This window comes from Ambystoma mexicanum, chromosome 4p, assembly GCF_040938575.1.
Source record: "Ambystoma mexicanum isolate Mex_15411 chromosome 4p, UKY_AmexF1_1, whole genome shotgun sequence".
Classification (NCBI taxonomy): Eukaryota; Metazoa; Chordata; class Amphibia; order Caudata; family Ambystomatidae; genus Ambystoma; species Ambystoma mexicanum.
This window is the reverse complement of record NC_090927.1, coordinates 1,019,279,323-1,019,293,185: the sequence shown is the minus strand read 5'-3', so window position 1 is coordinate 1,019,293,185 and position 13,863 is coordinate 1,019,279,323. Positions and strand designations below refer to the sequence as shown.

Sequence of the window (13,863 nt, the reverse complement as noted above, 5' to 3'; positions counted from 1 at the left end):
AATCCGCACTTCGCAACACAAACACACATTCGAATACATGAAGATCACAAGCGTACCTTTCTATAGTTAGAGGACAGATACATATACATACTGTCATTGCTTTTATTATTTTTACCATTAGCCAAACACAGCAACACAGAAACCGCAAGGCACAAGATATCCTGAGCAAAGATGGCAGATGCTTAAATGTGAATAGCCCTATGGAACTGCAGGAGCACCTATGGGACCTGACAGAGCCAAGTGTGACTAACCTATGGAGAATATGGTATAGCGTGGACAATGGAGAAACTGCATTATAAGGTTTAGGAAAATGACAGCATGCCCCAGACCACTGAGCAAGGGACGAGTCGCGCTGATTCAGGCTGAACAGAGCAAGACGTGTGAGACAGAATCTGCAGCCAAGGTCAAGCGATACAGAACACATTCCAATCCCTAGACGACAAAAGGACCAGCTGCAGAAAAAGGGAATACATCCTCATAATTCTGAGCTGCAGAGCTCAATTGCATGGTCTCCAAACACGTGATGAAGCTGAAGCAGACAATGCACAGTGATCGCTGGTGAGAAAGGAGACTCAATCCCAGGCAGCTAGACACGGACTTCAACAAATAAGCAACAATTATGCAGCAAGTATGCAACAAGTTTTGCGCCAAGCAGGAGAATACCTCATAAGGCAAAGGTGGCGCACACAAGTTACAAGAGAGACACATAGTCATTCACATCACCTTGAAGAGGTGCACAGTGAGCTGAGAACCGCTTTGGTCCCAGGCCTGGGGATTGCAAGAACCAATATTAAGTCCATAACTCTGCAACAATGTTATAGTTGGTAAAGTGGGATGAAACAGGCCAGCCACTGAAGAAGGAAACCAATCGGGTTTCCTTTCCACTAAAGAGGCTGAATTTATCAACCTGTCGGAAGATCGCATACCTCTATTTTACATTATGCCTAAAATACATAAAGATACTGAGAACCCCCCAGGACGACCTATAGTCTCGGGCTGTGGTTCACTACTGGAACCCCTTTCGAAATACATTGATTTCTTTATTAAACCACTGGCGATGGCCACGCCCACATTTCTTCTTGACTCGAGAGACGTCATCAACCTCGTTGAAACAAAAGCATTTGATCCCAGTACTCAAATTCTAGTAACGCTTGATATTGAAGCGCTTTATACAAATATCCCTCAGGATAGAGCGGTGGAGAGCCTGCGCATAATGCTAGACCGGCGCATACAACCATATTTGGTTCCCACAGAATTCCTATGTAAAGCAGCAGAGTTAGTCCTTAAGAACAGTTTTTTTAAATTCAAGGAGGAATTCTTTTTGCAATGTAAAGGGACAGCGATGGGGTGCACTTTTGCACCAAATCTTGCCATTATTTTCATGGCACTCTTGGAGGAAGAAAAAATCCTGTCAGCATTTAACCCATTTAGGGGCCAAATCAAGGTGTACCGTCGATACATCGACGATATACTTATGATTTGGGAAGGCTCATCAACATCATTGACTTTATTTGTTCAATGGCTTAATGCGGTAGACTTAGATATTCATTTCACTTTTGAATATTCAGTATCTAGAATTCCTTTCTTGGATTTGTCTATTTTTTTCAAAGAAGGGTATCTCTGCACAGAATTACATAGAAAACCCACAGAGAGAAATACTACGTTGAAATATGAGAGCCAACATCCAGCTAGTTTACTTTGTAACTTACCATATGGGATGTTCTTACGGCTACGCCGTAACTGCACAGATATCGCAGATTTTGTCAAACATGCAGCAATTTTGGAAAAAAGACTATTGGAACGGGGATATCCAAAGAAACTTATAAAAAAATCTAAAAAGAGAGCTCGATATACCAACAGAGACCTCTTATTGACACCCAAGCGAGACATTGAAAAGAAAGATGAATTAGTATGTGTCTCAACTTTTTGTCAACACAGTAATGCTATTAGAGGGATCATCTTAAAAAACTGGCGAATTCTTAATACATCAGGAACATCTATACCCAGACCTCTATTTGCTTTCAAAAAAAGTAAAAATTTGAAGCAAAAGATTACTCGTGCCAGTAGAACTTTTCCTAAAGTGCATACAATCCGCGATACCAATTCTAACCCAGTGGTGGGACACTATCCCTGCACTTCATGTGTTGCTTGTAAGTTTTCCAAAAAAACTACGTCATTTGTTTCACAGATCAGAAAGTGGACCCTTCGTACCTTTACCACTTGTAAAAGTAAGAATGTCATTTATGCCATTCGTTGCCCATGCCAGTTGTTTTATGTAGGCAAAACAACCAGAGAAGTGAGTACCCGTATTAACGAACATCGTTCAAAGATCAGAACTCGAAACCTCAATGCCCCAATGGTAATCCATTTTGTCGAGATGGGCCATACGGCTGATCAGATGGAATGGTTTTGCATAGAAAAAGTATATGCACAAAACCAACCCCAACTATTAAAAAATTTAGATTACAAGGAACAAATGTGGATATTTAATCTAAAAACATTAACATTGGGCCTTAATACCATGGAACCATGGAATTCGAGTAACTAAATACTACCTGTCATAACATTTTATATATGTCGGGTAGTACACTGGTATACTGCCTAATCACATGCGTTTTTCATCTGAGAGGGTACGGCCATTTAGAACGTAGGCCAGTTCAGTTTGTGATCACGTGGTTAATTACGTGATCACATGATGTTTTTCACGCATATATCAATACCCTTGAAACGGTGATACTGTGTTGCACGCCACTTCCAATCGGACCCAGCTGGGATACGGGTGACTAGCTACTGTGAGAACTGGCGAGTTCTTTCGCTTAAGGTAAACATTCTGTCGTGTGGGGGCCTTTCGAATCACGGCGGTTTTTCAAATCGCTTCTTGCCTTTATTGTTTAGAGAAGGGAGCCCTACATCCTTGGCTTTCCGTTAAACCCCATCCGAGTCAAGCAATCTGGAGTCGGAAATATTGAGCAATTTTCAAATGCAACAACCCCCCCCCCCCTACCTTTTTGAAATTCTCTAAATAGCAAGCTTTTCAGTAAGCCGTATTTGTTTAGTCACAATTGTGGTATTAATTCATCAATTTATTTTCAATTGGAAGTAATTCACTTTGGGTGTAGCCAATAATATAATTGTAAGAACAATCGGTCTCTCACATACTCAAACTCTTGTGTTGTGTTTAGGCCCATATAACATCAGGTGCAGCCAACCCTGGATTCGGGGAGTCACCTCCAAATTTATGACCGCTGGTTGAACGAGCGTTTGGACATTCTCGAGAAGAACGTTGGCGTCCACACACTTCGCTATCTGCAGGAACCTCTACGGAGAAGCTATTGTTTAATATAAGTGAACACAGCGTACAATTTAAGGAAGAGACGCACAGCCTTCCATTGCATGAATGAAGGTTAGTTAATATTCTTTAGTTTTATCTTAAGTATGTGACTCTCGTGTCCTGTCCGTGGGCCGCTGTAGTGGAGGATCGACATATTGACCTTGTGATATTTATGTGTACATTTGTATATCTGTAGCATTGATTCTGTCTATGGCCTGGCTCTTATCTGCCTCTCGGAGACACCAATACAAGAGGGTAGCACTACTTTCTGCCAGACACCTCAGGTCCATCCTGGAACTTTTCCCGGGTTGGTAGCAGGCTCTTGTATATTATTACCTATTGTTCCGCTATAGATATTTTTATTATGGATGTTATATGTTTTTTGTCCAAGTACAAGGGCTTCACACATTGATATGTATTATCTGTGATTTTCTTTCTTTTTTGATGTTAGAATATATTTTTGTTACTCCTGATGAAGACGTCACTACACTAAAGTATATACGTCGAAACCGGTCGAGTTTGGACTAAGATGAGGTCGTGGTCAGAAAACTCTGGGACCCATCTTAATTGCCTAGGCCACTGATGTCATCTGCTGTGGCCCGTCAAATTGATTTCATGTTCTTTCTATAAATCTTTCAGATAAATTAATTATGATGAATTTTCTTATAGATTTTATGTCGTATATTGATTGGTGTTTAGTATGAATGGTTTGTCTAAATGGATGGATGAGGTTGTATGCTTGGATGATTGAATAAGATGATTTTTATTATATAGATGTGTCTTTTTTAATAAAAGTTGTTTCCTGCTATGTAAATTGTTATTACAAGTGCAGATTTAATCATGATTTGTTTGATATATTAAATTAGTATCAGGTTTAATAAAATCCTTGATACCTTTATTTTTGAATTGTTTCCTTTGGATGTCTTTCCGCTATCTAAATCTTAATTAATACTCCAATCCAAAGCGTGGGGTTTCCTGTGTCTTTCAGAGAATACACAGGCCAGCCACCTGACATGGAAGAGCCACGGTCAACCATGCCATCCTTCTGAATCGTCTCCGTGATGACCTGATATCATCAATCAGGCCCTGGCCTGGCTGACCTCGTTCCTCTCTGATCAACCGTCCCAGGTCCAACTTGGGCCCTTCCTTTCCTCTATCTCACTCTCTACCTGTGGTGTACCCCAGGGATCTAACCTCTCTCCCTGGCTGTTCAACCAATACCTGGCACCTCTCGCCCACTGCATTGCCGCTCTCTGCTCCAACTTTCAGTGCTATGCGAATGACACTCAGCATGAGATCAGGCTCCCCTCTGCCACCTCTTCTCCTTCTCTTATCTCTGACTGTCTGTCTGCTATCCAGGAGTGGTGTGCCACCAACGATCTCTTCCTTAATGCCAGTAAGATGGAGATTCTCCTCTTCGGCACACCTGCACCCTCCTTTCCTGTTACTCTCTGGCCGGCCTCCCTTAGCCCTCTTCCTGCTCCCACCTGTGAGGCTAAGAATATTGGGGTCACCTTCGACTCCATAATCTCCTTTTCTCCTCACATCTCTGACGTCTCTAAGAAGTCAAACTACCAACTGCACCTCCTCAGACGTATTCTTACTTTCCTCTCCTTCCCCCAGAAACTCACTGTCTTTAGAGCTCTGGTTCTCTCTAGGCTGGACTACTGTACCAGCCTCTTTCTAAATCTGCCTGCTTTTGGACACATGCTGTCTGCACTTACCTTGCACCTGCCACCTGCTGGCTGCATTTCTTGTTCTTGTTTTGATCCTATGTACAGCACTGCCCTTTCCCATTTCCCCTGGAACATTTTCCCTCCCACCTCCCCTGCACTTGCGCGATCTCAAAGCCATTTGGCCTAGTAAGATTGTTGTCTCTGTCCTCCCTCTGTTACCCCTTCCTTGCCTTGTCTGGCCTTGAAACACGTGTGTATAGGCGTGTTCCAAATGCCATATCATATCATAACATATCATATCAGTAGAATAACACGTATAGGTACCCCTCTGGGTTATTATGCTCCTGATGGCCAATCCCACGCTGCGATACGTTTTTGGAGAGAGCAGTGACGTGTTTACAAGACAAAAGTGGCCTGCGTGCCATTTACTGTGTGACATGCTGGAAGTTCTTGTATCGATCCCTGTTGGTCTTGGCTGTAATAAAGCGCAGTTTGATCTTGCAGTTGACTGAGGTCAGCGAGGAGTCCAGGCAGACCACAGAGTGTAAATATTGACCCAGTCAAACAGCAACTGTGGGTGTGAGGGAAGGTATTGAATATTGTGGCGTATTGTTTAGTACCGTTGAGTATTGTCACAGTATTGTTTAGCATTGTCAGAGTGAGTAGGGACAGGATCAGAGGTAGAAGTCATTTTTCTATGTTTAGGGCACATTCAGGTATAGACTTTATTGACCCGAGGGCATGGAAGACAGAAGATATGTAAATAGTGGTTTTCCTGTGGGTTGGGCGTTTTAACTCGGGTCATAGATGAAAGTATCCCCGTAAGGGTTAGCGAGGAAAGCTGGCCTAAATTGCGGAAGGTGAGTTGACTGGTTAAGTCTCCTGGAGTGAGACGTTTTGCGCGCTAGGCGACGCAGCGGGTACAGTTCGACGACAAGATAATATTGGTACACTCCGCCTGGAGGCAGGAAGACAGCTGGTGGGTTTTTGTGTTTTGGAGGTAATGGGTTACAACAGTGTGCGCGTGGTATTCGATTTTCTTAGCACTACTTTGTTTGGTAAACTGATGAAGTCACCCATAGGGTTGCGCATAGGACACGGAGAGCATGAGACTGTGAGGAGCTAGTATTAGAAAATTGGCATTGGCAGACGAGGTGAACAAGTGGCAGTGCACGGAAGGTGCATGTGCAAGAATGCGGGTGTGTCTGAGGAGGCAGTGGTTGTGAAGGAGCGGCCGTGCGTGGAGCATGACTGATAAATTGTGAAGCCATAGAGGCTCATAGTAACCTGAAAAGGATTGTCATTATATTGTACCTTTCTACCTGAACAGCGGATTGTCGAAACCCTCGACGTGAGGTCAGGTAAAGGCATGAAAAAATGTAGCAAGGGAAGTGCGGGGGGACACACACCCTTTCATCACTTGTGTAAGACACTCCCACCCTATAGGGAGAAGATTTGTAAATATAGCATAGAATGATCCAAAAGTACAGCGGGAAAGTTAACTAAACCATGGCCACCTTGTGGAAGTTTCACCAAAGACGTGCATCAATCACTACTGACACAAATACAGGGTGCCTATAAAGGGAAGAAGTTAACAAAACGCATGGCCATATTCGAGTTGTGGCGCATGTTCTAGGAGGGCGAGGAGGATGCAGCGAGGCGTCAGTGGATGCTGAGCCAGCAAGAGGGGAACGAGTCAGGGACTCACCCCTCCGCTCTTCCCCATGTTCCTCTGAGTGTAATATCCAATGACACAGACGGTGAGCAAAGGATATACCCAATACAGGAATTAAGAGCAGCAAAGGGATATTCAAATCTGACATATAAGCCACCACTATATATACAAAGGAGGAGCCAGCTACTGAACGAGGGATGGGCAGCGAGGAGCAGAAGGGCACGAAGGAGGGGCTCAGGAGCATAGCCACTAAGGAATGGATAGGTAGAGGAGTCGAGTTCACAATACTCAGTGCTCCATAATTCATAAACAGTGCATTTACAGTTCCCGGGCTTCCAACTGACTGGAATGCACCAGACACCAGTGAAGTCTATTTTTATATATTGGTGATTTACAAGAAGCGACTGGTGTGCACAGCCTCTTTCTAGCGCCCCCCAAAAGGGGGACAGAAACAGACAACTGATCTTTCACAAGCTTTGGGGAAATGTTTGTATCAGATACGTGCAGGCGGCAAGATGAAGGAGTTGGGGTTACATTACATATGTGCAGTATTAACCATCTGGTTGGATAATAAGTGCATACAATGAAGTCAATTTTAACTTGTCATATTTTTACAAAGGAGGGTGTAACAAAATGCAAAGTGCAAATAGGTAAGAAGGGTTCTAGGGAGCAGTGGTTGATGACCTATCAGAGGTGGAGTCACAGTAGGAGGGTGAAGGATTTTGGAAAAAGAAAAGTATTACATTTGTTCAGAATCGTAGGTGGTTCTATTCAGTTCTCATGTCCTCATGTCGTTTATTTCAGACAACTGCCCCATAAACTCTTGCTCTGCTGCCCCCTTATTTTCTTTTTCTGAGAGGCTGACACCAACAATGTTTTAGAAGTGGAACCCATCAGGAGTGTTATGAATCCAGGGAATGTGTCCTTTGAGGGCAACCAATCGCTAAATATGGATATGTGTTATTCTCCCTTGTCTCTGGAATCTAATAGTTTTGTTGGTTATATGGGAGTTAACTTGTATAATGACTTCCCACTTCCCACACCAATGGCTTGTCTGGTTTCCGACCCTTTTCAGGTACCACCCCAACTCAGAACGGAGATGGGAGACAAGCCCACCCCCTCATCACGAGGAAGATACGGATACCATCAGCAGTGGACCTGGGGAGGAGAGAAGCCCTCAAAGAGGAATCTCATACTGGGCGGTGTGGCAGAGGGAGGCAAGCAGAGGGAGGTGAGCACACGCCCAGGCTTGCAGATCGACCCGTGGCCAAGCATGCGGAATGCTCAAGAAATCATGAAATATGAAACCTATTCATTTATTGACTGCCATATATATTGGGTTATGTATGTAATTGTGTGTATTTGCACACGCTACATATTGGGATTACAAAGAAAGAAATAAGAGATAATGAACATAACAAGGGAATCTGGAATCGAAATACAAGACAACCTCTAGCACAGACGTTGATGGGTTGGCATCAATTTTTTTACCACCATAAAGCACTGACAGGGGTGTTGTTAGACATGTAGGTCACCTGCTCCCATTATTAATTAGCAGCATAACTCATCTGCCCGGCAGGAGTGTTTCTAGGGACCGGGTAGAAGTGTTTCTGGGTGCAGCAATGGGCTACAAGGGCTGGGTGGCAGATGTCTGTGCAGTGAATAAGAAGCAAGCATAGTGGCAAAAGGCTGACATGTAGGGGATTCAAAGATTGTTGCCGAGTTTGGGGATCCTAAGTGGGGAACTGAGGCGAGGGTTATGTGGGGGGGGCATATTTTCAAGAGGGAAAAGGGCAGAATATTGGGGAGGGGGTCAAAACAGGATATCAGCGGTGTATTGCATGGAGAGGGCATTGAGAGATGCCAGAAAGTAATAGAGGAGTGAGGAGACGTTCAAAGGGTGAAGGGGTGGCCTTGGAAAGCATGGGGACCCCAATTAAAAAGGGAGAGAATTGGTCAGAACGTTAGCTGTAGGAAAGTAGTGAGGGGATGGGAAATTCAGGCCGGAGAAAGGCTGAACAGGAATAACAAGAAGGGTTTATCCTGAGGAAACAACAGCACATACAAAGTGCAGTAGTATGAAAGGTATAGCAGGTCGGGCAAAGCAGGGTTGCATAAAGAGTGGTGAGAACTCACCAGAGTCGATGGAATCACTTTGGTTAATTGTCATGGAGACATGGTAGGTTGACCCTTGAAATGAGGCAGGGTAGCCAGATGGACCTATATGTTATCATGGACCATAAATGGGCTTAATCTGGATCATGAGGAGCTGATATGAAGCTATACAAACTTGGATTAAACAAAATGATGCACGGGTTGTCCATTCCCATGAAATTGAACATTACACTGGAAAGAAATGCAATATATTTTCTGGATTGCACCATCATTAATAATTAAGGACAGTACATTTTCTATAAATAACTACATTTTGAATGTTCAATTCCCTTTCCTTTTCTGAATAGTTAGCACAACAGGTAACCAAATCAGATGTACTGGAACCGCAAGATATGTTCTGGTTCTTTGTCAACATCTTTCAGACAAATGGGCTCGTATTTAGTGGCACAAATAAAACAATGTGTGCATTACTTTCTAAGAGATAACAAGTACACAAATAAGGTTTAGCGTTTGAATTTCAGAACATTTGTAAAACCCCTTTGTAAATTAATGCTTCAGGATAATCTTAATATGGATGAACAAATGCATGTAAAGTTGAGGCGTACATGTACCCCCAAGAAATTGTAAACCACACTTTAGCTTTTGCGAGTGTAAATCAATTTAACAACGTGATGATAATATTGGAGATGTGCAGTAATTTGACAGTTTAAGATGCAGGTTAATGAACTGCCTTAAACATGTTCTTGATAACTTTGAAACATGCATTGGATGAGTCAATATCAGGTGTGGGGAATGCAAATAAAAACACATGATTTCAGAAAGGATGAATCTGTGATTTCATTCAAATTTATTTTTATTATTCGTATTATTATTATTATTATTATTATTATTATTATTATTATTATTATTATTATTATTATTATTATTATTCAATACTTTTAACGCGCAACACACCCATAGGCCTCAGTGCACACAGACTAATCAACTATAGTTTGCATAGTCCCCATGTTTAATACTACCAAGATAAACTGTTTGCTCTGAAGGGATTTATCCAAGACCTCTCTAAAGGAATGCCCAATAATGGCAGTGTTATGGGAATCGTCTGGGAATATGAAATAGATTCCTTATCAATCCGGCTCTTTACTTTCTATTTGCGACCCATAGAAGTGCAGTGAGAGGCTCTCCTCCTGCTTGTGCTTCATTTAACTGTCCTGGCAAGTTGATCTGATGTGCCAGCTTGAGTAAGAACTCACTGTAGCACAACCTGGAGTCTACTTGCTCATTCTGCAAGCTTCCTGGCTTACCAATAAAATGTACATAGCCCAGGTGCTTTCTGTATCTCTTGGGCTAATGCCTGCGGACATAGACCTTCAAGGGAGATACACAACTTCCGTGCTTGGCAGCCGTCATTTTTTCCTGCTGCTATCTTCAGTTCTGCATTCCAACTGATCCCCTAGGTTTTGAGCTACCTATTTACTTTGGGATTTGTATACTATGGCATGTATCCTTGTGGCTGCTTCATCACATTCCTAATTGTATCCCTCATTCCACAAATCCAACAGAAAAAGGCAACCTAATGGTATCACATGTCGGTCTCAACGCTCTGGGTGCATCTCTTGTCCTGACCCTTTCAGTGTATGGGAATTCTTTGTTCTCTGGTCTTACTACCAGAGCCCTCTTCTACACTGTCTGTACCATTGTCATACAAAACCAATTTTAGAAATTGGCAAACCAATAGCCAATATGCCTGTACAAATTAACCCCACCCTTTCTTAATGTGTTGTCTGCCTTCCATTCAAAGGACATGTAAGAGTTGCACTACCTCCCATTGTTCTACTGGATTACACTTGTCACTGAAAATTACCTTTGCGTTTAATTCTGCAATTTCAAAACCATTTTAAACGCATATGATTTGCTTCTACTGCCAGCATCTCTCTGTGCAATACCAATTGTCTCATTTATTATAATGATTTGGAAGTAACTCTTAGGTCTGTAAAGTGCATCAACCTTTTCTACTGGGGCAGAAGCTAACCCCCCAATGCAAACTAGAGTACATTGTAGCCATTCAGCTTTCTATATTGTAAGAAACACACATTTTAGTGTCTGTTTTGACGAGGAGCCACAGACTTTGAAACATGTATGATAAAGCTTCCACAACAATATGGCTAGGGGGACCTCACATGGGCTGATCAAGAACTCCTTAAAGGTACCCTTGGGTCAACATGGGGTAGCATGGGCAACATTCTTCTGAGAGAGCAGCTGAGGAGTGGTCAAGGACATAACAATCACTCTAAAGGTGAATCAGCCAAAATAATACATTTGGTATAAAATAGAAACTAATAAACATGAGACTTGTATTATATAATTTACACAAATACAATGATGAAAAACAATAAAGGGACAATGGAGGAAAATGGGGTTAAACCTTGCAGTCTAAGCCAAGGTGAACAGCCCTTAACATAGACCTCTACAAACATCAATATAAGTTTGGGACAAAACAAAGACCTTGTCTAAGCTTCCAACAAGATATTGGGCCCATGCAAGGCCGAATAGCACATGACTATGAGCCGCCTGGGCTGGGTGTTTGAGAACACTCAAGAATTCTACCTTCATACATAGATATTCACACAGAGCATAATCAGTCCAGATGGAAGAGGCAGGCGATTGTGTCTGAAGAAACATAACAATGCCGCATACATTTCATGAGGACAACATATGAAGTCAAAAAGAGAACTAAAAAGGTTCAATTTAAGTTAATCTGTCATCCTGTATTTTATGGTCAGTGTGGGTTGGGTTAGTGTCATCTAATGGTTTTTCACAGTTCTTTTCTAGACCTGACCATGCGTTTACTATTCCAAGCTGGGTGCCTGCATTTAATAAAATGTCCTCTGAGTGGTTATGTTTCTTGGATTGGTGCTGGAGAAGTTTCTGGTTCCTTAGTGCCTCTCAAATATTGTTAAATAGTTTGGGGTGGTAACCTTCCTGGAAGTTCAGTTCTATTCAGGTCTTTGTACCGAGAAACTCTATCTGCAGTTCAAGAGCAAAGACCACCGGCCTTCTGGGCTGATCCAAAGATCTTCCTAACCCTGCCTAGAACTAGGGATGATAGGAGACAGCTGTTCCCTTTAAGGAGCTAGTGCTGTGTTCTACATCCTCTGTGCTCCTGTGTCACTCAGCTACCAGGCTGCCTCAGTGACGCTAGACATGCTGGAGTTCAGATAGACAGATCGGAAGTATCCCACAGCAGACTTGAGGGTCCAGTAGCCCGAGCAATCCATATGAAGATAATCAGTCCAGCACAGTTCATAACTATTCCAGGCAAGAATACACGTTAACAGACAATAGCTCTCCACAGCTTCTTCAGAAGAGGATCACACATCTTCGTTGTCAAACCCTAAATATGCAAATGTCATGTCTAATAAAAAACACTCCTGGGCCTTTCCCGAGCTGACATACACACACTCTTCCACTTCTGTGTGGCATTCTCATATATTGAGATATTTTGTTTCAAGTAGCCCAAAACACGCTTTATATTAGACAACAATTACATGATGGCAACACCTTTGCTTTCTGACAAGAGTTCACTTGCCTTTTCGTGTTCTCTGCCCTTTCTGACAAGGCCAACAACGTGGCCTTGTCAAGAAAGGACAGGAACCCCTCTGAGGCAAGGTGGGAGGACTACCAGGAAGCCACTCCGTGCCAGTCCTTCCCCTGAGGTCGACGCCAAAATGTTTATCTGTAGACCACTGTTAACCCAAATGATATCTATTTTACAAGGCACCTGCCAGTGTTTCTTTTTCTTTCATGGAAAATCACCAGAGAGGTGCCGAACATACACAACGAAAGAGGCTTATTTGCCCGCGGACCCATCTTTCAAAGAAAATCATCAGTGAGGTCCGGAGCCTGCAACACACAGGCCGATTGGCCTGTGGACCCTTTGATGCACCAGAGAATCACCCCAAAGACACAGGCAGAGCAGCGCCAGAGCACATCAGTACCACCAACACCATCAAGCACCAAAGAGAGAATGAGTCACAGAGAGGAAGTACTATCTCAGGCTGAGGATCTCAAAGCTACGAGGCATCGCCAGGAAACAAACAGCAAGTGCACGCTGGAACATACGGACCGCCTAGGCACCTGGGAAAGAGAAGCAAATCAGACCGCTTTCCCCCATAACAGACTTACTGGGAGACACAAAGCACCAGGGTCCGGGAACACAAACAAAGGCAATTGGAGTCCGGGCCACCATCCCCAGGACACAGCAAAAAAGTGGATGGGGCTTAGTCCCGTTTCAACATTTTTCCTTGCACATACATGCCCTGGATGGGAAAGAAAGGGCGAGGTTGGTCAGGGAAATGTGACCAATCCTCAGAGGAGGACAGGGATTTAAGCTTCGGACAGGAAGCAGGAAGGGTGGGTTTTAGGGTTGAGGTCAGAGGTGGAGGTGAAGAGCGACCAAGAGACCAGCAGGAGGAAGGAGGGAGCATCAGCTTGTGGAGAAGATTTGTGGAGCAAGTGAGGTATTCGTGGTGATCGTGGTTCTACAGTTTAGAGTGTGCATGTTTGTCTGGTAAGTGCGCATATAAGGTAGTGTAAGGAGTGTGTGGGAAGAACATGTTCACTGTGAAAGATAGTAGTTGAGAAGTGGTTTGGAGGGTGCAGTTATAGAGCGTAGGCAGGTGGAGTAGTAGTAAAGTGGAGGATGGTGTGTTAGTAGTGTGGATGAGGGAGTAGTAGTAGTGTGGAGAAGGGAGTAGTAGTAGTGTGGAGGAGGGAGTAGTAGTGAGGAGGAAGAGGTCATCGAATGAGAAAGGGAGGCGTTCTGGAGTTTAAGGAGGAGTAACATGAAAGGGTAGTGGCAATATCTTCTAAGAGAAGTGAGAACATTGCAGGGACAAAAGAGTGGTGGGAGCAGTTAGCCAGATTAGACCAGGAGAAAAAGTAGTGAAGGGAGAGGTGTGAGTGAGAGTGTTACACAAAGACTGGCTCTATCAGAGTAATTGTAAAGCACTATCCAAACCCCAGTAAATCACTAACAACTCGGTAGAGTAGGGACTGATAGGAAG

The 13,863-nt window shown here is 43.3% G+C and overlaps 1 long non-coding RNA gene across 1 annotated transcript; it reads left to right on the top strand.

Annotated features, from left to right (window-relative positions):
* Positions 1-2,845: 2,845 nt before the first annotated feature.
* On the top strand, positions 2,846-4,229 carry LOC138452643 (uncharacterized). Its single transcript, XR_011260283.1, has 2 exons — positions 2,846-3,403; positions 3,783-4,229. It is a non-coding gene; the product is annotated as an uncharacterized lncRNA (long non-coding RNA).
* The last annotated feature ends 9,634 nt before the right edge of the window (positions 4,230-13,863 follow it).